General features: G+C 40.4%; 1 long non-coding RNA gene across 1 annotated transcript in view; it reads left to right on the top strand.

Annotated features, from left to right (window-relative positions):
* The window catches only part of LOC124161937, a 65,786-nt gene that overhangs the window by 22,969 nt on the left and 14,894 nt on the right, over positions 1–27,923 (top strand). Inside the window, exon 3 of the long non-coding RNA XR_006865447.1 lies at positions 5,840–5,934. This is a non-coding gene — a long non-coding RNA (uncharacterized LOC124161937). The remainder of the gene's footprint in view (positions 1–5,839; positions 5,935–27,923) is intronic.

The following is a 27,923-nucleotide window of genomic DNA, read 5'->3' as shown; positions in this document are numbered from 1 at the left end:
ACTCCGAAGGGTTGCTAATCCGGGACCCGGAATCCTCGACCAGCTCACTCACGTAAAACCGTCTCCTCGACCCTACCAGCGGGGGGCCTCCCTCCCGAAAAGTGACCGCTCTGACTGCAATTTGAAAATCAATCGGTTAATCCGATCATCAAAAAATGATTGTTTTCATCGCACTTCTGCCAATCAAGCAATCAATCACGTCTTTGAACCGTGTTTCTGCAATGAAAAATAACGATTTTGTTAACTTTGCTAAAATAGCCATTTTCCCGTTGTCCGCACCCACGCAGACGGTCCTGCGTGGGTGAGCTGGTCGAGGATTGGGTCGCGGATTAGCGACCCTTCGGAGGGTGTACACACCCATCCTGGAAGTACCTGCTCCATGGGCCCACGAAACGCATTTTAACATTTTCGCCGCATGTGAGGAGTAGGTTTTCGGAGATTGAACAGCAGCGAAAGGGTTAAGCCAAGCGCTACCAGCTAGCATGGTACTCAGTAACCTGGTAGCATGGTACTCAGCTACCTGCTATCATCCTGCGTCGTATCAGCACTCAAGAGCCTCGCCCCAAGGTCACCTCACTTGCGGCAGCGAGAAGCAGAACGACGTCGCGTGGAGCTTTTCTCAGCATTCATACTTACCCGTCGCGTTTTCGTGCGCTTGGAAATTTTCACTTTTCATTTAATAGCAAAAAATAGAAAGCGTGAAATACGTACTCCAGGAGTAATAATCTTTCGATTTAGGCAATAAAAAATAATAGGAAACCACCCTATTGAACAAAGGATTGCTCGACTGAAAGGAGAAGGTGATTATTTTATGAATAACTTCACAGAGCTGATAAGGCCCTATTGATGAATCAATAAATTCACAGAGGAATGTAAGTCATACGTTAGTTTATTCAGTCTGACCAAGTAATACATTGTTCCACCTTATTGTTAAGTGCAACACAGTTGCAGCCACAATTGGAAAAGAGAGGTTTTTTGTAAAAGACAGCACTCGTGTAAACTGAGATTAGTGCCGGACTTTTTTACGTCTATTTTTTGTATAAATGATCTCCTTAATCTAAATGTAAAATTAGTTTTTCCGTGATAGCTTTAGTTTTTGAGACAAAAAAATCGGCGTTTTACGTTACCAGAGTTAAGGGCGCCTATAAGATACAAAACAAATCTACAATGAGTTTATTATTTTTTATATTTTCCAGTAGAATGGAAGAAATACATTTTCCATTAAGATGTCGGGAGCGCGTATTTACAACTGCACTTGTAAAAAATAGCATCCTGTAAAAGAGTAAGTAGCCACTTCTGAAGCCTCGTTCCCGATATTTTGAAGAAGGACTTCGGCATAATTATATCTCGGAAGGTTGGAACAATAATCTGCCATCATTTGCGTACTTCATAGCCATTTGTAGCAGTCTTGCATAGTTTTTATATCCTAATTAAATTTATCACTTTATTCTTCACTCGTATTTGCAAAATTCTGTAAAATGCAGTTCATGAAGCTATGCTAATAGTGAATCTTAATACTCATATTGCCTGTCAGGCTTCCAATATTTTTTATCATCACGCGTACAAACCTTATGTAATAATTGCCTCTGTAACATAAAATTGTGTACAGTATCATCAGACGATCTTCAAGCATTTTTCTCAGCCTCATTCATTAACTTCACGAACTCTATCTAGCTGTCAAATTTGTGGGCCATCAAAAATCCCAGTATTAAGTTTCTCAGAACTAATTTGTGGCATTTTCCCATATTTATCCAGAGCCTTCAACAGCTGCTCCTAAAGGACTTCTTTCTTGAGCAGTGGAGGCAAAGTTATTTTTTGCGGTTTAACCAGATAATTGCTTAGTATGGTTTCTCTACCACAAAATGCTTTATTTCTCATGCCACTCTTTTCTCGACCAGAGGCTATCTCTGTCCTTGCTATCCCAAGCGCGTCATAAATTAGGACATTTTGTACGGCTCTTAGTAGTCGAAAGAGAAAGATTTGCAATTTGAGTCCACAGAAGTTATCCGTCGATGTTTTTGATAATTCTTCACTGCCACAGCAATGGTACGTATTCTCCTTTCATTTTTGTTGATGTGAAAATAAAACTGAGAAAACTTGTAGACAGTATTAATCACGACTCATTGCAAACTCGGCTTAGAACTGTAAATGAATAGATTGCCATTATCGGAAATGCACTCGGGAAATTTCATTTTCTTCGGGATTTTCTTAACATCACTCACTCACTCACTCACATCACTTTCATAACTCACAGAGTGGAAGACTCTTGAGAACAGTAGGGAAGCAAATAATTTTCTCCTGTAAGATAAAAAGCAATATCTGTTCCATGTTCTAATATATTCCTATAATTTTACCGAAAGATAAGTAATTCAGATGCTGTGTCAGGAAGGTCAAGGTCTCGGGCGAGGGCATTTATGAACCGGTGGTTTTCTGCATCGGTGTGACATCTGGATGCAATTAGTGAACGATTTATTTTTTAATTATTAATTTATAGGTTCCTTTGTTTAATAAAAGGAGTATTTTAGGTTCTATGAAACTGTAGAATTTCATTCCGAATCATATTTTAGTGTTTTTTTTCTTCCTACAAGGCAGTTAAGTTTTGATATCTGAATGTATAACGAAGTTTGAAATCTATGCTTGGCCCCCTTTCGAACTTCTTCACAAGATTATGTGCCTCCGCAAAATCATTATTAGCTGGCCGCACTCTTCCGTTGTTTCCCTTCCCATCTTTCTTTACCGACGAATATTCCTTCCCCGTAGCCACATGGTGTGGATCAGCTGGCAGTTGGAATTCCGATCCTCCCAACCCGCCTAATGCTACTATCGGCCAATCTAAACCATGACAGTCAGGTCGTATTGGACGGAAACATTTAATTTTAGCGTGCAAAGGAATCTTAAGAATTTGAGTTTAATCAGAAGCGTATTTCACAAGTTCTAAGTTATCCCGACCCTAGGTTTTCTTTAGGGAAATTGAGTTTAATCTCTTTCCAGCTTGAGTGTCATACATCAGTTTCTATCATCGCATTCGATATCCTTAAAATGTAAACATTAATTAAGAAATGAGATGATATAAATCTTTTCGTGTTAGGTGTGACAAAAGGACTGAAATAAGAATATTTTCGGAAGAATCTGTACTCAAAGATGTGTGCCAATGATCAGTAACACATGTGTTCACATAAAGGCAGCCTTGTTTGAACATGTAGTATTTTTTTCAATTTTACATCCCAAAATAAATACAATTCCTAGAGTATGCCATAAATATTTTTAAATGGAAAATTTTAAAATTTAAAATTACTTTCGCTCATTTAATATTACATACATTATTCATAACTTTTATGAGCCTAATTTTACCTTGCGGTAAGCTACGGCTGCACTTTAGGAATATTTCTAAATCAGTTTCAAACGACTCTGACTCTATTTCAGCAAAATTATAACGCAAAGAATTCAGCCGGTAAAAAAATTTCATTCCACAATATAATTATGAAGCTCTGGAGTCTATGATTTTCGGTGATTTGTGCTCGTTTAAATATTTACAAACCAATCTGTGCTGTAAATTTGTTCCACTCAAGTGAATCAACAGTAATGAAAGTATATTTGTTTTATTTCTGCAGCAATGTATACATCTTCAGATTTCAGACTCAGTTAGTGATCGGCTTGCAATTTTGCTCATTTATGTAGATCATACGTGAGAATTAAACCAAGTATGGAAAACTATATTGTATTGTGTCTTGGTACTGGATCGGAATCATATCTCAAGGGTAGTGGAATCATATGTGGACCTTATAACAGTAGACGTATGTGTGTTACATGTTCGCCTATTACTACAACACGATGCCCCGTGCCGCTTTTGTGTTAACAACACTTCTCTTCTTGTCATTGAGTTGTGCTTCAATGGAGCAGCCAGTGGTTACTATCATTGACCCGCAGGGCGCAATTACATGTAATGAGATAAAACTGTTGGCGCCCGCGACATAACGAAGTTGGAGCACGTAGGATCGGCAAATGCTTGATTGCGTAACTTGCTCACCGCAGCCCATCCTCCTTATGCGATTACACTAGCGATTCGATTTCTTGGCCCCCCATTGCGTTCCAACGACGCTCTATCCTCTCGTATCACGTGACAGTGGAAACGAGACACCCAGGGGGGGCTCGCGGGTTGCACTTCTGCGGCAGGGACTGTAAGCGCGGGCTTTTTTCCTCTTCCCGCAGGAGGGCAAGTACTAGAAGGAACAAGGAAGGAGGAGCCGCCGCGATAGGAGCCCGACGACGCCTCCTGGGAGGGGATAGGGAAGGAAGGGAAGGGACGAGGAATCCCGCACCGTCACATAGGCGGCCGGGTCCTACCATCAGCGAAACCAAGCTTACGCAATTAATGTTCTAACGGCCTTGGAGGATTATTCTATGAGGAAGAAAAATCCAACGATCAAATCTTTAGATACCGTGACAGTCTTCCGGCGTGCTTTTGGGCCTACGCCTCGGCTGAGGGCCCCACGGCGCGGCGTCCCCACGGGAGCGCTGGGCCCTCATGCGGCCGGGAACCGCTTCCCCGCACCGCGCCGCGCATCGCCGGGAGTAGACAGTCGCAACCCCCTCACCCCACTCCCCTCCCCCTCCTATCTTCACCACTATTTCCCTCGCAGTTCGGCAGTTCACTCGACCGGCTCCCGCCGCGCGTTACTACTCACTCCACTCCTCCCACCAACCCTCTGAAGTCGAACTCGGACGTGTCTCCCGATCCCCCGCCGAGGGAGACGCATTCGCCGATGACGAGCGACCCTCCGCCGCCGTAGTACCTGATGCCACTCGCCGGCCGGGCGTCGGACGCGCCCGCTTGAAAACCGATTCCTCTGCCGCTGCCGCATTATTTTTGACTTATCCTCTCGAGTCAGTGACTCTGCTACGTAGAGTGTTTTCCCCGCCGTCTGACTTCTCCGGAACGTGGTTTTTTTTAAGATTACCGCACTGTGAGTTTTCGCCGCTTCGCGTATTGTTGTCGGCCAACAGTGACCGTGGCATCTCTATGCAGCACTGCCAGCTCCTTTCTTCTGACCGTCACTCTTATCTATCGCCTCGTACACTAAATATTGCGAGACAACCACTACTCTGTGTTACTGTCTCGTCAAAGTGTCTCCTTCCATACTACGTCACTTTGCACCTAAGCTTCCCATTTTCCCCTAAACTGGAATGAAGAGTGGATCTGGAAAAATAGGACTGATATCGACTTAGTGGGGAGAGTTTATGACAGCTGTCATCTCGAAGTATGTGCGTTAGAATATTTCCCGTGGTGAATGACTCATATTAATATTTGTGTCTTTGGGTGTTGTGCCAACTTCTCTATGTCTCGCAGACAATCGTGTGAGACGGAATTCGGTAGTATTGTGGTTTTCAAAGACATCCTAGTAAGGCAAGGAATGCCATTCAACATTCTTCCTCGCTAATGTTACCGGCGTGTGTTTTAACCTACTGCGGCAAGTCGCGGGCCTTGTAGTGGAGGGCGCTGGGGACTGCAGCCAGGGTCTTTTGAAGCCACGACACTCCAGCTGCGACTGCGAACCTTTATTTTATTTTTTACGAGCCGGTGAAAAAGTTAAGTAGAGCTACAGAAAACTGCGATTTTGGCCTAAAATCGTCGTGATTTAAGCTTTTGTTTAACGACATATACTCCTGTGCTGCGATTAGTGACTTAGCAGGCAAAGTTAGGAATTTATCCCTTAAAGTGACAATGGACGAAATGAACACCAATTGCAGAGATCTGTGCAAGTGATTGAAATGATGAAGCAGTTGATTCACCAAGTGCTGTCACAACCTTATATATCTCGTCTCGTCTTTGAATTTCCAGCCCTCCCTCCGGCCTGAAGCAGTCCTACATTTCGACATACATCATCTCCAAGTGGTTCGGGACATTTTGTATAGTCTGTCAACTCCGTTACTCTGGTAAGTCACATTTATTTTCATTTTGTCGTTTAAGTAATCATGTTATTCCATTTATTCGTCTGTATTTAGTTTCTTGAAGCGCTTTAAAAGTTCTTACTGAGTGTAGATATTTGTAATTTTGTAAGAGATAACCTCGTTCTCTGGATCAACGTTTTTAAACGAATCAGACAGACTGTCGACAAGTTGAATGTGTAGAATTCCATGGCTAATAATAATTGAGGCGGCTGTGGTAACTTTCCTCACTTTTTTAATCTTACACGACCGGTTTCAATGCTTACGCATCATTCTCGAGAGCTGTTTTTAAATGAAACTGGTGAAAGACAAAGAGAGGAGATTGAAAAATAGTATATCACCAACATTTTTTGTAACAAACTGTTACTAAGGTATTACCTTGGGGGTCGGATGCCAAAAGAATTTCAATTGGTTATTTTTTATTATTTTTTATATTGGTCGTATTATTTACTCAAATATTGGACCGGATTTGGTAAAATAAGTACATCTGGAGCGGGATTTGTACAGTCCGCCTTGTTTAAGTACGTACTCTCAATAATCCATGCATATGGATTTAAATTAACCGTTATAATTTTCCCTGAAACCATGTGCTGACAGTATTTTTATATGACGGGGTGAGAAGCCAAGGGGTACAAGTGATTTATTTCTTGTCGAAGTTTGGTAAAGTTAATTTTTAAAAGAAATGCACTAAAACTTGGATGCCAAGGGATTCGAGTGAGTGTATATTCTGGGCTGGCATCGAGTAGAAAATCAAATACACTACTAAATATATAGTTCAACTCGTTTGTTTTCTTTGCGTGATATCTGCACATAACTCTGTTTAAAAAAGAAATCATTTGTTCCCCTTGGCTTCTCACCCACTCCTATACTAAGTATTTTTGTTGAAAGTTATTCATCTCACTTGTTGAGAGATGGCCAGAACGATGGTTAGGATCACCAAGCTCTCTTCTCGAATTGTTTGAATGTCCAGTACGCAGTAATTACATAATACTTTAGAGATGAATAATGAATTTGTACAAGAAATATTAACGGATAGGTTCACTCGAATTTAATGTAAAATGATGATAGCTGTAACGTAAGTTTCATGGCAGGGGAATACTGAACGGAGAGGGGAAGTTAAAAACCGTGTTCGGGGTGAGATTGTGGGGTAAGCGAGAGACAGAATGGGAACTTGGAAAATGGAAAAAATGAATGGGTCTTACCCCGAATGGAAGAAGAAAGTCAAAGTTGGGAGGGAAGACAGGGGGAAGACAGGTTTCTGCAAAACACTCCACCTTAACTGGTAGAAAACTTAGATTAAATTCGCAAAAAAGTTATCATACCGCTAATTTATCTCATCTGCTAAAATATGAAAAGCAATCAGTGCTTTGAAATGTGAGGGTATTGCGGACCTCCGTCACGGAAATTAAAGCAGTAAGAAGGCTTGCACTTAATTACCGATTTTCTTTTCGCTCTATTATATGCTCTATATTTGTACAAAAACAATTGTTTTCTTCGTATTATAAATGATTAAGCAAGGTCAAAACTTATCATGACTCATGAAAGTCAATCAGGAACAGTTCAGTTGGCATAGCCTACCCTGTCTAACGCTTGCTGTAGAAGACTCACCAATGTAAATGCAGTACCAAGCATCATTCGTGTGAATCATAAATATTCTAGTACAGTGGCGGAAAAAATTAACGCAAAGCTCGTTGGCGTCTGAGAGCGGCCAGTTCAGGAACTACTTGTCTACCAAAATTTTGCCCTCGTAATGCTCTCATACAACCGGGAGTTTTAAAAGCAATATATCCCTTATACCGGGGAAATAATCATACCCGTCGCATTATCACAAGGCGCAAAAGATCCAGCTACGAATTCTTCGCCATATTCTCCGAAGTATGCTTCGCCCTCGACTCACCTACAATGGAATCCACTCTCGTCGGGACATAGTGGACACAGCCGACATATTGGGCATTGAGACTGCCCTAACACCCAATCGTTCGGGTGGTGTAGTGGGTAAAGGCTTCATGCTTCGAATCAGGGGTTCCACGGATCGAGCCCCAGTGACGGATGACTTGATGCTGCTCACAAACACGCTGTAAATATTTTTCTGATCTTAAAACTTCGCAATATCTATCAATAGGTCCATAGGACGTTGCATGGCTATTGAATTCTTACGCGCTTATTTATTTGTTGAAATTCAACCACCATATTGCATAACCATTTGGGCAGTTGACTGTGGAGTGAATTTTGACTACCATTTCCGCGTCGTCCAGCACCGCTTCAAGGCCCCTAACCATTTGCTGCATGTGTGATGTGTCACGGCCTGCTACTCCTCCCTCATTTCAAGGGAAAATTCCTCGGAAGTTCTGCAGAGCTGAGCGAAGGAAGAACATCAAGCCGCCCAAACTCAGTAGTTCTCAATCGGGTAATTTTTGGCGTCTGCGCATGTATTTCATCAGAAACATTGAGCAAATGGTTAAGTTAACAGAGGTTAGACTTACCCTTAAATTTTTCAACAAAATGAGCATTACGCATACATTAAAAAAATATTTTATCATTATTATGGAACTAATGTTATTTCGAAATCATAGAAATATTGGACTGTCCCCGTTTTCAGCTATTTATTTATTCCCTACTTCGAACTTGTGATTACTTTTAGCTCTCAACATAGGTTAAGGAATAGAGTAAATCTCACAATGAATTATTCGAGGTAATTTCGCGTCAGAAAGGCGGTTGTAAGACATTAATGTTAATTTACAAACTAACTATTTAAAAATAAAAATAATTTTTCATTACCTTCACCTATCAATGAAGAAATTTTATTCTTGTAATCACATGAATTACCATTCATTGTTACATCTTCATTTTATGGCCGAATTTCCAGTATTCTCTATTCATTGAAGAGGAGCGATAGAGTTTTTTTGACCATCCCGTGAATTATAGTGTGTGGTCGAATTTTCCCATTGTCTTAGCAAAAAATATATTTCCAATAAGCCACATAATGATTACAAAAAATTTACCTCATATACAGCAGGCGTTTTCTTTTCACTTTCTTACGAAGGATTTACTCCCATGATTGTTGCATAATTGAAATGTGCATCAAAGATGGACTTCTGAAACAGTCTACGTAGCAAAAGAAAAGTAAATGAGTTTAATTGTGGACATTAAATATTTTGCGGAAAAGGATTCGGACACATAAACGGAGTAGACCGGTAAATGACTGCAAGGTAAAGCATTTGTGTTTCAGAGAAGAGGGGAATTATGCAGGAATTGATAAAGAAAACTAGCATCAAAGATCGGATTTGAACAAAAGTAATATTCACTGGATTTAGAAGAAATAAATTCGAGAATCAATTGATTGATTATGCCTGAACGAGAAATTCACAAGGAAAAATATATCAGTCCATGAAATGTATCAACTTGTAGCAAGGAAATATTAACCATAATTCAATTACCACGGAAACAAATTCTAGATAAAATTCATTCCCTTCTATTAACTAAATACAATTAAATTCCTTTACGTTCCTTTCCAACCATTCAAATTTCAGTATTATCTCCAGTTTCCTAAATAACTTTTCAATAAGTGAAAATTATAATACTTTTCTGATTCTCATTTTATGTCAGTTTATAAAATTTAAAAACATATAACGCTTAGTTCAGATACATCTATTTTAATAAAGATCTAATTTTTAGTTGATGTTGTTAATCAAATACGCGTTCATATGGATCATCATTGAGATTAAAAATCAAGTTTTAAAGACATTATGAAGTTCAAAAAGCTCTATTTACTCCTCTCATTTCACTATGAAAGAAATCGTTTACTGAACAAATTAATCAATTTCTTTGGATAACTACATGAAAGAAATTATTGAACCTTAAAATGGCCATAACATATTGCGTTACCTAAATCAATTCGGCTTCGCATTTCTTTTCAATTGCAGTATGTTACAAGTTGTTCCAATATAATCCTCGGGAAACTTATTGGGCGTAGAATATTGAGCAAAGCATTGCAATACTGAACTGAAAACAAACAACTGATTTCTCGGAGGTGGCTCAAAAAAGTGCTTTCATTCTGTTTTGAGGAACTCTATAGGAGTTTTCCCTTGAAGGGGAGGAGTAGCAGGCCGTGACACATCACACATGCAGCGAATGGTTAGGGGCCTTGAAGCGGTGCTGGACGACGCGGAAATGGTAGTCAAAATTCACTCCACAGTCAACTGCCCAAATGGTTATGCAATATGGTGGTTGAATTTCAACAAATAAATAAGCGCGTAAGAATTCAATAGCCATGCAACGTCCTATGGACCTATTGATAGATATTGCGAAGTTTTAAGATCAGAAAAATATTTACAGTGTGTTTGTGAGCAGCATCAAGTCATCCGTCACTGGGACTTGATCCGTGGAACCCCTGATTCGAAGCATGAAGCCTTTACCCACTACACCACCCGAACGATTGGGTGTTAGGGCAGTCCCAATGCCCAATATGTCGGCTGTGTCCACTATGTCCCGACGAGAGTGAATTCCATTGTAGGTGAGTCGAGGGCGAAGCATACTTCGGAGAATATGGCGAAGAATTCGTAGCTGGATCTTTTGCGCCTTGTGATAATGCGACGGGTATGATTATTTCCCCGGTATAAGGGATATATTGCTTTTAAAACTCCCGGTTGTATGAGAGCATTACGAGGGCAAAATTTTGGTAGACAAGTAGTTCCTGAACTGGCCGCTCTCAGACGCCAACGAGCTTTGCGTTAATTTTTTCCGCCACTGTACATGTGAAGATGTAACTAGAATTTTAATTTTCCTTGCGTCCAATTTGGACTTGTGGCCCAGAATATCTCGATTTTTTAATAGAGCGCATTTTATTCAGTTTGACTTTCTACGGCATTTTGTTGTCAATGCCCTTTCTTTTCTAATTTCATATGCTACTTTTTTTCAATGCCACTATGCATTTGTCGCTTCAAATGGATTTGCTGTGTTGGTCGTCTCTTTACAGACTGCTGAAATTAAAGAGAAACGAGCGATTTTACTTTTTTGCATGAAACGGGGATTGAAACGGAAAAATCACCAATCGCATAGTTGATAAAGTATGACGAGAGCGTTTCTTTTCATGTATTTTTGCGATTTTAAAATTTTATTATTTCAGTGCAACGTAAATTAAAGTACAATCGTGGAAATGAATAGGTATGAAGTTTGCAGTGGTGTCCATCTGTACATATTTCGCATTCTTTCTTTTAACACTAGGAGGACGGGAGTTTCGCGCTACCTAGAAGGACGGCTAGGGGTCATTTGACCCCTAAAATGTATTTTGGAATAAAACGCCTAATTTTCCACTAATATTCAGTTTAATCGTATTAATTGTTGAATCAGTTCATTAAAAACACTATTTAACGTTATTAAATATTATTTCCGTCGTCAAAAGTTAATAACAATTATTTTAAAGAATCATGAATTAAACCGTATGTAGTAGTCGATTGCAAATCATATAATGAAAATACATACACTCAATACAAAGGTTGTGTTACATGTTAAAAAAATAGGGGTACTGGGTTTACAAATTAAAATTTTTTAAACTTATTACTTTGTTGTAAATCTCAGACAGACATATTTTTCAGCGCTCTTTCCACAAAATACTTTTTTGCGCTGAATGCGTTCATTGGATGATATATTCATCTACATCTAAATCTACACACTAACCCGCAAGCCGCTTAAAAGCGTGTGGCAGGGGGTGTTAGGACACCAGCCATTTGCACATGAAAAGGAATTTGGAAAATGGAAAGGAAATTGGTGCAATGATTCAATTTCATGGTATTTGGCACCTTTTTCTTTTTTGTGCCAGTGGAGATATGGCTGTTGGATTTGGAGACGTGTAAATAAATTGATACATACTATCCATCATATCTACTCCCGCTTTGTTTTTATTATGGAATGGGATGGTCTCTGGTATTCTTTTATTCGTTTCGGAAATAGTGTCGTCTGAGATCATGCTGCTGATTGAAAGTACATTATTGTTCTAGTTTGCCTGATTCTACGAAAGAGTATGGCATAAGGTATTTTTGAACACTCGCGTTGAATGGATTACATGGCTATTTTAGGGTTCATGGATATTTGTGCGTCACGCCTGTTTTTTTCAGATCGTCCATGCAAGAGAAGTTTTCCATTTTTTTATGACTCCCTCCCAGCAGGATGGATGGAAAATAGTTGTTAAAAGTTACATTTATTTCTGAATTCTTGTATGTTACGGTCACTTTAGTAACTATTTATTTCCCCAACGCTCGATTTGATGGCCAATCATCATCTTTGCCACAATATGGTAATTCGTTTAGGCTGTATTTTCATTTCACATCTGTCAAAACCCAGTACTTGATTCCAAATTTGTCTGGTTTATTTGGAATTTACGTCATAAATGGACAGTTGCATTTTGTTGGATAGAGCTGTGCATTTGCTATCACGCCAAAGTCGCCATCGGATTCACTATCTTGAACTTCGTTGCTTCCATCACACGCAGATGTTGATGGATTGGTCAGAATGTCCTTGAACTGATGTTAACGATTCACTTCCAGACTGATCTTCAATATTCCCTACAGCTATTTGATTCGCGACGATTCTCTTCTCTTGATATATTTTTCGACTTCTTACTTTCTTCCTCAACTCGCTACTGATATGCATGCGTAAAAATCTACAAACGAAAGCGCATTATGGTAGAATCTTCTCTAGTTGCATTGGAGGGATAGAGAGCTGGAGAGCATTAGAAATTCATACTAAAGGACAACATTTTCAGAAGTAACGGTAATTGCCGTTCGAAAGGCAGGGACTCAACCGCCAACCGTATCCTTATTTGTATCTTCCAGAAACTTGCAGTAATGCTTCTTCTTCGACCTACGTGCGGATTCCAAGGGTAGGATTTACAGTAGAATTTTACAGTCCACCCAATTCCTCCGCTCTCTCAAAAAGAGACTGGATTTTTCCCCAGGACGCAGCGAGCAGTCAACCCGCCCCAAACCCCGACTGGGTCAGGCGGCACTAATGCTGGACACACGGCAAAGGGGCTAGGTCAAGTGACAGTGCCGTCAGGCAAGAAATATGAAAGGTTTTCGTAAACCTGATGAGTCGATATTGAAAATAATGTCTCTAAGAGCTCTGAATCTTGGACGACGGAAAACAATGCTTGGGATACGTGACGATTTTCGGGTGTGGGTTGTACAATAATCATTGAACAATAAATAAAACAAAATTAAAATATCATAATTACATGAATTTACGCATCTCAAGGATTGAAAAGGTTTTATTTTACTTTGCTGCCCAAAAAATAACGAAAGATTTTGCACAACAAGTCGCTATGCCTAGGTTTTCGAATACAGATAGGAGCCCTTGGGACAAAACTGGCATTGAACCGGGTACTTCCAGATTCAAAATGAAGGAAATTATCTACCACACTAGCATCTCGCTGATTATATGATATACATGGCACTAAAGTGCCCACGCGCAAGAAAGTAGCGCGAAAACCAGTTGTGGGTCAAATGACCCCTAGCCGTCCTTCTAGGTATAACACGTCATAAAAATTTAAAACAAAACATTATAGTTTAATTTTCACTAATTTATCAAAATATAGACCAAAATGAACAAAGTCAAAAAGTTTCAAATTTAAAAAAAAAATTTTAATAAGAGAAAAATAAATTTGAATTCTGAAAATGGGTCAAATGACCCCTGCCGTCCTTCTAGTGTTAAGTAGGAAATGCTTCATTTGGTATCCATTCCCGTTTATCACTATGGAACTGAAATTGCGCGTTTCCCAATTTTCCACTTGACACTTAGCGCTCTTTTTGGTTTCTCTGTCCTCTAATGTCAACAGGCGTACTCGGAGTGGGGTCGGATGTCATGGGCGGACGCGTCATGCTTGTGACCGGCAGCGGTGGACGTCAAATGACTGCTCGATCGAGATTCACAGCGCGCGTAGCGTATATTCCGACGCGGCCTGCATTCTTGGAGACGTTCCGTGCGGTGAGCGATATGTGGTTTTGTTGACCGTCACGGATACGCCACGTCTCCTGCGGGCGTTTATGAACTCTCTCCCACGGAGTTATATCTTTTTAGAGTTGATGCGTAGTTTTCCGTGGCGTTGTCTACATGGTGTCTCCATGCTTCTGGGTGTCACCACGGATTTTCTATTCGACGACTGTTTCTCCGGTATTCAAACCGGCGTCTCCAGGTCGACCCGTCGTCACAAAGAAACTGTCGTCGCTAAGAAAATCCATGTGGTGAAACCCAGAAGCATGGATACGAACTTTTTAGAGTTTTGTCCTCGGCGTTTATCCGAAATAATCCCTAATCCCGGATAAAAATCGTAGAGAGCCTATATAGCCAATGCATAAAGGTGGCCCTACTAACCTACGCATAACTAAATGCATGTCTTTTAATTTTCCCAGTATTCCTAACAGCATGTTTCGCATTTTTAGCTTTATAGAAATTTTGACTTGATGTGAGGTCGGCAAATGTTGTCTTTTGCATGAATGTGGATGCATAATTAGATCGAGGCGCAACGTTTTTATGACCGTGTGGTGTGAATCTGGGAATCCTCTTGCATACTGCATGCTAGAGATTGATCACCCCCTTCCACACACCCTAGAGGTGGCTCGCAGGTTATTATGTAGACGTAGTGCGTCACTGGTAAGCTCTATCTGTGCTTACCCTCGGCTCCCTTATCAACGGGTTTTAAAAAATGACCGCTCTCTGGCGATTGTTGCATATTAATCCTCAATATCGATGGCTACGTTTTTACATTACGTATCTCAAAATTTGGCCGGTTTGAGACGAATATTAAGAAAAAAGTGTAATGACAACCTCTGCAAGAGCTTTCAAACAAAACGGTTCATGAGTAGGACGGCGCATTCGAAGATAGAATCGGAACTCTTTCCACCCTTATGCATTCAATAAAGCTATTATTTAAAATCTTTATGATCCACATCCGATGTCTTCCGCAACTTTTGATCCGATGTATCTGATGAAGGGCAATATCCGCGGATATTTGGATCCGCGGTATCCGATCTGACCATCCCTAGAATAAATACATCGCTATATGACGATCGCCGCAAAATCATTGGGATAATTTGTACCGCACCCTTAAGAAGAATGTCTGATATGTCCGGTTTTTTCCTTGCGAATAATGGCGAAGTGTAGAATTCTCTGGTAAGATTTCCCAAATCTCCCTCCGACGCTTCGTTGATCGAATAGATTTTCATTGGATTGCATTGCACCTCTGAATCCGTGAGTGCGATGGAAGGCTCATCGAAAAGTTGGAAGGATTTTTGGGAAATCTTACCCGTTTTTAAACGCGAGACTATTCTTCACTGCCAAATATCTTCTTTTTTTCATTTTGAGGTCGATTTATGGATTCATAAAAATGCAGTATTATTCCGTTTCCTCGCTCATTAACTCAGCGAATCAACGCAAAGGTTGTTTAGGATAGGGGATAGGGATCTCGCATCATTGCACATCGCGGACATTGAATGTCGCACGCACAATAAGGAACACTAGTTAACAGGTCATTCTTAATGCCGCGACGATAACTTGGCTCTTGAAAATGGCCTGAAGAAAGCGGTTTCACTATCAGTTTACTTTTTACCTCCGAAATGGTGATGTTTGATTTGTCTTGAGCCACCAGAATAGTTTAAATAAACACTTGCAATTTTTCACGATTGTAAAATATATGCCAACCAAGGTTTCAATATTACTACATCATCTTCAAGGTACAAAATGGTTGAAAGGTACAAAACATTTTTATCTTGAAGATGATGTACTTACCATGCGCGCAGCTAGGAATTAAGGATAGGGGGGGGGGGGAACGGAGCAACTAATACTTGGGGGTATGGAATACGGGAGGTGCGGCCGCCTTCCGCAAGAAATGTTTTAGGATAATTGGTTCAAAATGGTGAGTTTTACGGCTTTCTGAGGGACATTTTATCAATCCTTACACTATTCCTAAAGTAATATTTATCGAATTAATTAAAACGGATTAAATTTTAAAATTTCACTGAGTTCTGGGGGGTATTTATCCCCCAAAAACCCCCTCCCTTGCTGCGCCACTGGTAGTAACAACGAATTCTAGGTCGGAATAAATTTCATAATTGCGGAAATTGTGTTTATTTCAATATGGAACAATTCCACTCCATCAGGCTTTGATCTTGGGATTTTACACTATCCGAATGGGTAGCTTCGGATAAGCTTTGACAAACTGTGGTCCAAGTGTGGGCCCCTGAGGAGACACAGTGGGCGATAGTTCAAACGATAAACTCCGGTTGGAGTGACGTTATTGGACCGTTGTTTCTGAATGGAATCCCACTTAGACCCAAGTCCCGAGGGTCGTAAATATTATGGCGGTCTTCACGCCACCTACCCTCGTTTGTACGTCCCCAGATATTATTTCCCACGACCCTCTTCATTGTTGCCGTCCAGAAGGATTCTTTATTCCCCTTGAATGTCTTGCTCTTATATTCACGAGTCCCTTTTATTTATTTGCCACAACACGGTGAGCCGAGGGTGTATACATGAATACCTCCACGGCACCAAAGCTCAACAATCACCCACAGAATCAAATCCGCTCATCTAGTATTACAAGGTCTACGTACTATATGAGCGGATTTGATTCGGTTGCTGTTTGTTTAGCGTTTATGCAGTGAAGGTATCGATTTACCACAAAAGAAAACTGTAAAAAATCTCTGTGTAATGTTTCAGTGAACCTTAGATGTACGCCTCAAACCCATTATGCGAGGCCTTTGTTTCTTAAGATCTCTACATCGACTCATCAAAGCTAAAGAAATACTCACACCCGATAAACGCATTTCTCCTGTAAAGACAGAAGCCTTCCTCACCTGGATCGTGCAGCCTTGTTCTGTAATTCCCATAATTATTGACTTTGTTGTCCCTACATTCAAATTCAAATGATTAGTCTGCGCCCAACTGTTAATTCTCTCAATATTCTCATTGACAAGTAAGATTAACGCTATAATGATCTATTTAAAGTACAACGCCAATGAAATTTAAATGAGAAATTATTGTATTGTTAATTTTTTCTATGGCACTGTCAAGATAAGAAATTAGCGCCATTCTTTAATCCGCGTCGCCTATCTCCTGTATCCGCCTGCAGCCATGACAATAACTATCTCATCGCTTCTTTTGTGCTGCTATTTTTATGGGCTTGTACAGAGTTATTTTTTCGGTATAAAAAAGTCCTCCTCGAAGTACTTGATAAAACTTCAAAACTCTTGAAGAATGAAAAAAATTCCTTCATTCCTCGTTCATTATTTAAGTAGTTGCATACATTTTTGAAAGATTTCCCTCTCCTTTCCGTACACTATGGGCCGGTTTTATAATGTCTGGTTAAACCTCACGTTAACTAACGTGAAGATTACGGTAACGTGGAGTTTAACGAGAGGTTGTGTTTTATAAAGCAAATCCTACCGCCGGTTGGCTGATGGGAACTTTAACGAGAGGAAAGCACAGCTACTGTAATTCTCATACCAACAATTGATCGCGAAAAGTGAAACAGACGAAAGTCAAAATTTAAAAAATCGAGTTGGGGTATGGTGAAAGAATTGTTTACGTTTGTTTTGAAGTGATGGTTAGCTTTGAAAACGAAGATGAGCCAATATTTTCGGTTTTAATCATTGACGATCTAATGGTCAATCATCAGTGTGTCGTTAAAATAAAAATACTCGCCTCGAATTGTGAATATTTGGCAAGTACAAGCGTTAATTGTATGAGTGCTGTGATACGTGTAAACCATAAATTACACGGAGATAATAAATGACTATTTGTGAATGGATTGAATCAAGGTCGAGTCCCTTTGCAAGAAATAGTGGTAAATTAACCTCGTTTGTGCTTATTACACGAGAACGAAGATTCACATTTGTATTGTGAAACCAATCGAAATGGTTTTCTATTTAGTAGGCCACCAGAGATTTTAGGAACATTTTGAGGCTACTATGTAATCATAATGACGATAAATTTTAATCATACTTTTGCAGTAAGATATATCCTCTTAGCGTTAGTATGGCCCCCTAGCTAATTTATCATCATCTCTGCGTTCCCTACGGAATTAGGAACAACTTGCAAGTTGTGAATAATCAAAGCCTTTCCCGTTTTCAAAGTACTCACCATGGCCATAATTTAAATAACAGAATTTATAACCAACCACCGTCTAATAGAAAAATTCATCAGTTTTCATTAAAACGATAACGAGGCTTCTATCACTATGATGTCATTGTTATGATCAATTAATTTATGGTAATTCCTTTGATGATTTTTGTGTTTTTATAGAATCATTTTTAGTTTTATTAAAATGTTCACAATAAGGAGGTAAATTCAGTCATGTGCCACTCGTGTAACAGACTCGAAAAGCATTGAGCCGTATAATTGTCAGCTAGCAGCAGATATTTCATAACTTTAAATTATCTCATCTTATTTATGACGACATCTTATATATGACTATATACTGTTGAGAAGCAATACGTTTCATGAAATCCATAATCTCTGGCAAATAAATTTTCAATAAGGGACACAACTAAGTTTAAATTTCTTCATTTGAGAGATCAACACCTATTGGATGACACCAAGTAGCCCTTACCTTTGAAGTAGAAAGTGAAACATATTTTGATACTGGCTGTCAATAGTGTAGTTGATACTGTAATAGGGATGACTGTGAGTCTTTATGATAATGCCATCGAAAATGTATTCATTGCCTTCATAAAATTGAATGGATGTTCAGAAATCACTGATCATGTACATAGCTTCACAGTCGAAAATTTAAATTAGAGAAGAATGAATTAAGCTTGAATAACTTGTGCATAACCCTACCACAGTTACTTCAAGGGCTCTTGCCATCCAATTATTAAATAAATGTACAGTTTGCAGCAAACCTTACGTACTTTACAAGTAGGCTGCATGTTGTTATGACAGTATGCATCTGTAACAAAATATTGCAACTCTTTTTGGCTCATAGCTTATGATGGGGGATCTATTCTTTATGTAAATACTATTTTTGCAAACCTTGTGTGAGAATAAGTTTTAAGTGCTAATGTAACTAACTTCATATCTAATCAACAGCAAGGCTTGTATTGTATTTAAGATTTAAGGAAATGAAATGGGTGTAAAGATAATAAAGTTGCTGGGTTCAATTTGTAAAGAATCTGTTGAAAAACATATCTAATCAGAATGAAAGCATGAAATTTCGACTCTCAGTGGTGTTTATGAATTCCTTACTATACATGAGATAGGTATTTTCTTTTATTCTCAGCCCATTAAATATGAAGCTTTCATTGAACATGTTTTAAATACTTCGTTAAAACTTTCGCGGGTGCTCGTCATGTTGAATTAAAACTTTTGGGCTATGTCGCCGCGTCAGATTTTGGGTGGCCCCAACGTTTCCCGACCGATGCTGGTCGCTTTCTCAAGGGAATCTGCAGTCAAGATACCCTCCTTAGATTAGATTCCCTTGAGAAAGCGACCAGCATCGGTCGGGAAACGTTGGGGCCACCCAAAATCTGACGCGGCGACATAGCCCAAAAGTTTTAATTCAACATGTTTTAAATATTTAGCAGAGTACTAAATTATACAAAGACAGTAGTGGATCCAGGATAGGGACAAGGGGGTGGGCTAGGTGAGGTTCAAATTCCAGCTGTAGTGGGGGCCGGAAATATACCACCATTCTATCTAGTGTAAATTGGATATCCAAGGTTAGTAAATTGGATACCCTCCTTAGCCCCCCCCCCATGGATACATCACTGTACAAAGATACAGTTATTTATAGAGCATTTAAAGAATTTATTTGTATCAATTGCAAAGCATAAGGATTCCATCATGATGACTCCTTTATTGCAACTGTCTTTTTGGGATATGGGTTTTCAATGTAATTATGTTGTTACATGCTGTCACTGTAAGTAATTTTTTTACAACCTACTTCTGGGGTAATCCTTTTGAATGCTGTACCAAGTAATCTCTGAATGCGCCTCACTGACATCACTCACTTATAATTAACGTATGTGCTTCCATTATCATAAACGCAATAATATGACTTCCTCACATAATTTTATCGTACCATGTTCTATTTATGAAGTGATTATTAAAGCAATTTCCCTTACATCCACTCCACTTTCATAAATCTATTAAGAAATTTGCCTTTGTGACATGAACATTCTCATAGACTGTTTCTCATTACATACGTTGCAGCTATGCATGTTAAAATATATCTCTAGTGATGCAGATCGGAGCAAGACAGATGAGATAGAGATAATCCTTGGAATAAATAAAAAGAGGAGAATTAAAGGGAAAATCACAGTACCAAAGTGCAAATAGAGTCTAGTTAAGATATATGGAGTAAGATTTGCTATGGAACTCGTATTTCTGACCCAGAAGGAGGATAAGAATAGAGGTATACAGGAATGTATAGATAATATTGACAGAGGAAAAGGAAGTAGAAAGTGAGGTGAGGGAATTATTACAGGAGATAAATTAAATATAAATGATGTAGATGAAGTGAATATCAAGCTTGAAATGCTGAAAACTGTGATTAAGGTAAGGATTTTGAGTAAAAAGAAAGGGCAGGGACAAGCCCTTGGATAGAATTGACTTTGCAGCATCGCTCAGCCGTTCGTCTGTTAGGTTCACGATAGTACGATGGTCCTTTTTAGGGCCTTGGACCTCATCTAAGGGATGCTGTCTGCTCTTGAATTTGTAGTACTTCTTAATTTGTTTCTCCTGGATTGAAGAAAACTTCTTGCGGGATGCAGAAAGGTTTCTCGGGTTTTCCACCGGTTGATGTCGTCCATGTCTCCCGACGTTTCGATCTGCGACTTGCTGATCATCCTCAGGGGATCTTCCGAATTCGGAAGATCCCCTGAGGATGATCAGCAAGTCGCAGATCGAAACGTCGGGAGACATGGACGACATCAACCGGTGGAAAACCCGAGAAACCTTTCTGCAACTGATACGCCGGGAAAATCTAAGTTCTTGCGGGATGATTCAGACGTAATTCGGTCCAGAGTATCCCAGTCAGATGCTGTCAGCGAGGAGCTCAATTCTAGGTGTAGTCTGTATAATTCTTCTGAACACCGGTGAATGGAGCGGCGGTTGTTGTGGATTCTCTCTCTCAATATCGCTTCGCTGGTTCGGCGAAGAATTCTCATTGCTGCTGGTGTCTTTAGATGATGTTTCACTGTGACACAGGGTGGCAGAGTGTCAGAATCACGGCATCTTTGAAGAAACGCCAAGGAGGAGAGAAACTTTGCCATTGCTCCAAGCATAATTCCCAAGGAAAATATCGTGACTGGAGTAGAGGCTGCCATTCGCGGTCTCCCCAAGAATTTTGCTGATGAGATTCGAGAGGACGTGTCGCGGATCCTGAGGAAAACACGGCCACCTAAACCAAACACCACAGCAGCGGAGAGGAAGGCATTACAGGAGCTAAAGAATAACGAGGACCTCCTCATTATCCCCGCGGACAAGGGCAACGCTACTGTGATCATGAAGAGATCAGACTATAATGACAAGATCACTACTTTGCTGAGTAGTGCCACCGACAAAGAGTTAAAATCCGATCCGACAGCCAAATTAGAACGATCTACTAGGAGTATCATCAAAACTTCCTCCATACCTGCAGAAGTACAAAGGAAACTCCTGCCATCAGCGTCCAAGCCACCTAGACTCTATGGACTCCCTAAAGTCCATAAAGAAGGCATTCCACTCAGGCCTATCGTCAGCAATATCGGCGCACCCACCTACCTCTTGGCTCAATACCTGGCTGAAGCACTTCAACCCTTCACCGGAAACTCGTCGTCCTTCGTGAAGAATTCAACGCACTTCATTGAACGACTTCAGGAAACTACTGTGAAGAATGGAGATCTGCTAGTAAGCTTTGACATCGTGTCTCTTTTTACCAACGTACCCATTAACGACTCCATCAAGATCGTGGAAAATCTCATCGATAACGGATTACCCAAAGATTTTCCCAGGCTTGTGGAGCATTGTCTTCGAAATTCATTCTTTTTATGGAATGACCGTTACTACGAACAGAGTGATGGCGCTGCTATGGGATCTCCATTGTCCCCTGTGATCGCCAACCTGTTTATGGAGGAATTTGAGAATTAGTGCTGACTTCTTACAAAAAGAAACCTACCCTCTGGATCCGATACGTGGACGACACATTTGTCATCTGGCCACATGGAGAGCAAGAATTGGAGAATTTTCTACGACACCTCAACAACCAACATGATTCAATCAATTTCACCATGGTTGTGGAAAAGGACGGCTGCCTACCCTTTCTTGACGTACTGGTGACGAAGAAACCCAATGGAAAACTCGGCCATGGAGTCTACCGTAAGGCGACACATACGGACCGATATCTGCACGCCTCCTCACACCACCACCCTACTCAGAAGGCAGCTCTAATCTCGACATTAGTGCACAGAGCATACTCCATCTCTGACCAACTCTCACTTCCCGCCGAAAAACAACATTTGGTGACGGCCCTGGCCAGCAATGGATATCACAGTGACATGGTCCTTAAAAGGACCGCAAAGATGGAAAGAAAACTCAAGAATAAGACACCAAGTCCAAAAACGGAGAAACCCAAGGCAGCGGGTTATGCGACAATCCCCTATGTGGCTGGCACCAGTGAAAAAATCGCGAGACTCCTCAAAAAATTCGACGTAACAACACGCTTCAACTGTGTTAAGAAGACTGGAGAACTTCTTCCGACTCCTAAGGACCGTATCTCTCCTCACGCCTACGAAGGAGTTTATGAAATTGAATGCAGTTGCGGTATGTCATACATCGGACAGACCGGGAGAGCCGTGAAGTGCCGCATTCAAGAACATAGAAGAGCGGTGAAAAACAAACAATTCCATTTGTCGGCTGTGGCCGAGCACACTCTCAGTGAACCTGGACACGACATCAACTGGGAAGAAACAAAAGTTATCGCCAGAGAATCCCGATATTTTCCGAGGATCATCCGAGAGGCGATTAAAATATCCAAACATCCTCATAATTTCAATCGAGAGGATAGCTACGCACTCCACAGCACATGGAAGAGACTCTTCGCCCCATACCCCCACGCTATTGGCCGCAAGGCGACCAATCAGGGCGAACCTACACCACTGGGGTGCCTATATAACGGCAGCCAAAACACGGCATAATCACTTCGACCTGAAGACGCCTGCTGGAATGCAGGAGAAACTGTTGTCACCAACACAACCACGACGCGGTGAAACCCGGAAGATGCAGCCTACAGTACAATATACACTGTTGGTGAAATGATAAAAAAGGTTAACAAGTACGTGTGAAATTTTTTGTGGGAAAACATAAAAATAAGGGTGTAGTATCCTTCAGCGAAAACATCCACTGCAGGAATACGCCCACACAAGAAGGGGGGCGTGAAAAACCTGTGAAAAACTACTACATATCACTTTGTCGTAGGCGCTGCTCAGTGTCATGTATATTTACCAGCTTGTTGTTTAAGTGAAAAGTGCTTTGTGTAACCTCCTCTTAAAGGATGCCAATGATGATGAGTTTCTAATTGAAACTTTAAGATTATTACATTCCCTACGTGCTGTAACGGTAAATGATTTGTTGTAAAGTGGAATGTCTATATATTGAAGTTAATAGTGATATTTAATGTAAATATTATAAGTACTAGCATTACATTAATATTGCGGCATACAACAGTGCCAATGAAAATTCAATTGGCCCATTGGCTCAGAAGTTAGTAGATGTTTGCGTTGCTTGCATGAAGTCCATCCATTTTAGTGGTGTAAACAACTTGATTTACACTTACTGTCAAAACCGTATTTGTCTTCATTATATCTAAATTAAAAGTTATTGGAACGGAAACCACGGGGAAACCCAGCGGTGAAATTCCAACAACTAGATTTTGCGCATAAAAACCAGTGCTTTTTTTGAGAAAAAATATTGTACAGGAAATAATATGGAGCCAAAGATTTTTTTAGTAAATGATTCGACGTAGAAATAAATTCTCTTTCGTATGCTTTTTGCTGAATTGAAATTGACTGCCTGGTTTAAGACGATAGAGATCCTAAAAACTCGGGAGTTTTGCTTTCTTTTCAATGACGGTAGTCACTGTGCGCCTACATCAGCATATTTAGCACTCTTTCCAATACCCATCCTGCCATCCCGGGGTTGGTTGACTCGATGGACTTTGTCAGGATACAGAGAAGGAGACTGTGGGGCAGGAGTTGGTTGGCATTCCTGGGATAAGACGTCCGTCTTTCATCCTCTTCGGCATTCATTCTTGGAAGACATGTTCGATAGAAGGGAAAGGGATGTGGAGGCTGCCTTCACGAGAGACAAGACTCCAAATCGATTTCCCATCCACGGACGACACTTCGCTTGTCGCGCAGGTATCGAGTCGAGGGATTGAGGCGATCATGATACTTCCTTACGTGTCCTTTCCCTCTCGTCCTCAAATCTTATCTTCCTGCCCCATGGTCCCTCACCTACATCTCGAAAATAGCGTCGGGCGTGCCGAATTTCCTCTCATTTTCCCGCGTCTAACCAAATAGACCACATCGCCCATCGTCAACACAATGTCAACAGGTAATAAAAAAATTCAGTTTTACTTTGGGGCAAAATTAATAAATCGTCCGCATAGTAAGTTGCCATATGATACGTTTTACGACTTATTCGTAATCTTTATTTGGCCCAGACTGCGCAAGTGAGGGTAGCGGACGGAGAATATGGGTGGGCAGGCATTGGCCGAGGTGTAAGGCAAGGCTGTCCTGTATTGCCGCTTTTTTTAACGTATACGCTGAGGAGATGGTAAGAGAAGCGTGGGACGATTTGGAAGCTGGAGTGAAGGTGGGAGGAATGATGTATATATCGGTAAGGTTCGCGGATGATTAAGCGCTGATAAGCCAGTCAGCGAGGGGACTACAGGCTCTAGTGGGTGCGTTATACGAGCGGTGCGAGGAGTATGGGATGAGGATTAATCACAAGAAGACGAAGGTAATGCGGTTATTTAAAGTATCGCGAGCGATGGTTGTGAGACTCAAGATAAAAGTAGGTGGGGAAAAACTTGAACAGGTAGAACAGTTTAACTATTTGGGCAGCACATTAGAGGAAAACGGACACAGTTACAAGGACATCAGGAAGCGAATTGCACTAGCAAAGGAGGCGTTCATGAACAGATGAACAGGAAGGAGCTTCTGACAGGATCGTTATTTAAGAGTTTGATTTTGAGTGTAGCTCTCTACAGTGCGGTAACGTGGACACTGAGGAAAGAAGACGAGAGAAGATTGGAGGCATTCGAGATGTGGGAATTGAGAAGGATGGGGAGGGTGAAATGGATGGAGAGGAAAAGGAACGACGAAGTACTGGACATGGTGGGTGAGGAGAGGCAGCTTTTAGATTACATACGGAGGAGACAGAAGGTATGAGAGAATGTTGAAAATGGTGTTAGAAGGTAGAATGTTGGGTAAACGAGGGAGGGGAAGGGAAAGAATAGGATTTTTAGATAGATTGAAAGAGAGTAGGCGTTACAGTGAATTAAAGAAGGCAGTGCTGGAAGGAAAGGGAGGCTTCCAGATCACTTCTTGAACACTCCATGGAAACCTACCTTCATCGGTAGAATACCAGAATCTTATAGTAATTTTTTATAACTTTTAATGCATTTTAATTATAATTTATTTGTGATTCATGTCAATTAATGGCTGATTGAGTACATTCTCTGTTAAAACACTGGCGGACGTTTATTTTCTTTATTACGTGTAATGTGAAATGGTTTCTGTTACATCACAGTTTGATCTTTCCCTTTTGTTGACGATATTGTTACACTGCTCTGTCTACATACTGTCGCCGGCCCGCGCAGAATTCGTTTGTTAGGATTACTATTTTCTTTCTTTTATTTTATTCATGAATCGTTTCTGAAACAGTTCATTGTGATGTACAGTTATTTTCTCAAAGACCTGCAGCTCGATTCTGTAAATTTGATATGACCGTCACAAGCGGATTTCGTCAATGTATACACGGCTTTGACGCTGGAGCGAATCGGAAACTTTTTAGTGACATCACTATCACTTCCGCGTCCGTGAAAGTATTCACGCCCGAGAGAGCCTGTGGTAGCTTCGTCGCGGCTAATTTTTCCTCATGAATTTTCGCTGTGATTGATAATTAATAGCACATTATTCATTCATTACGATGGTGGCTATTTTATATTGTCACTTCCCATGTATAATATGTATTAAAAACAAATAAAAGAAAATCGTTAAGTTAAATTTACATACGCCTACTATTTTAATTGGTTGGCCTTTATTGCAATTGAAGTTGGTGAGAAGTTAAACCCTGCGCTGAGGGTTTGACAATTATCTTATATTTGTGCATCTGCTAGAATGTACAAGTCAAATACTCACAACTTATAATGTTCATAATAATTTGGAGTAGAACCAATTGTAAAAGTATTGTACGGTATTGAATGCTAACAGATGTATTTAATATTGGTTTCGTAAGTTCAAGCCTTCGATTTGTTTTTATTAAGGAGAATGGAGGCTCTTCACATAACTCCGCTACTTTTGCATGAGCATCGATGTCGATGGAGGCAACAGATGCACATACTTCGGCGGCAGTAACGCGATATCAACAATCCCTTCGAGATGCGGGAAGAGCATTTAAGAAGTGTTTGTCCCACGTATCTCGAGGATTGGCGATGAATATTGTCACTGAGCTCACACCACGATTAATTCTTAGACGTTTAGATGGCTTGCCGGGGCATGCTTCAGTACGTTAAGGTAAAAAATAATCATCTATTCCATATCTTCCATGCATTCTTGCTGCCGTTCAGTAATAAGGCCAACGTGATACTTTTTTCTGTTGACACAATAGAAATACTAAGACACGTAAACATCTCGTCCTCTAACAGAAACTGTTAATAATCAACTCGTATTCGCGCCAGAAACATTTTCACCAGTATAAATCGTGAATAGTGGCATGTGCTTGCACTATCAGACATATAAACGCAGATATCACATTTACAGAATCGAGCTGCAGGTGCCTCAGAAAATACAGGAAATTATTAGTTTGGCAAGGTGTTTTTATGTGAGCTGGATAACATTTTTAAAAGTTTGTTCCTGATTCACCCGAAGAATTTTTCCAAGATTTTGCTTCCGATCAAAAATTTGTACTGAAAGTTTCTTTCTCAAACCGTTCAAAGTATAATTTGAATAGTGCTGTGAGAGTAATGAGTTTCATTCAGCTAAGTGACGAAGTTCGTTTTTAAGATAGTTTTGGAACTCAGTTAAGAGGCTCCCAGTTAAGTCGGTGCCTCTCAGTCTCAGAGCTCTCTGGATTGTTGATAACACACTACAAAGTTGAGGGACCCTATGAGGGAGTAGTGCAGAAAACTGCCATCCAGAGGACTCTGCTCAGTCTGACGTGGTTTGTTTGTTATCCCGGCGCACAGTGGTCTGGGGAGCGCTTTTTTCCGGACAAAAGTCGACTGTCCCATTTGTAGAGGTATATGATGGTGTTACACAACTTTAATATATCTTCTAATGCATGTATAATGACTTTCTCAAAAAATAAATACGCATTCGCTTTTTTTCTGAATAATTATACTACAACGACGTGTGATGCAATGGTGGTCTGAAAAACACTTACGCATTTATAAGTCGCCAAATCCAGTTTTACACGAATGAATGGATGTTTTCTCACTTAGAGATAATTACATGACCATTATGCTTTGGGGGGAGATATCTTTAATGAAAGTATTTCGTGGAATAATTAATTAATGAATCAATAATTATAGGAAGCAAATAGATATGAGGAAGTAAAACAATTACTCCTCATCATTAGTTTCTTCACCGTCTTTGTACGCGGGTGCCGAGTCTACGTTTGGGGATGAAAGCAGTCGTAGCACCAAAAGGATAGCACAGTTTTTTTTACAGAAAGAATTTCTTCTTAAGGAGGTTAAAGACTTGCTGCCATTAGAGATCTGGCCC

Source organism: Ischnura elegans, chromosome 7 (genome assembly GCF_921293095.1).
Source record: "Ischnura elegans chromosome 7, ioIscEleg1.1, whole genome shotgun sequence".
NCBI classification, from domain to species: domain Eukaryota; kingdom Metazoa; phylum Arthropoda; class Insecta; order Odonata; family Coenagrionidae; genus Ischnura; species Ischnura elegans.
Note: the sequence above shows the minus strand (reverse complement) of the source record. Positions and strands in the feature narration are given on the sequence as shown.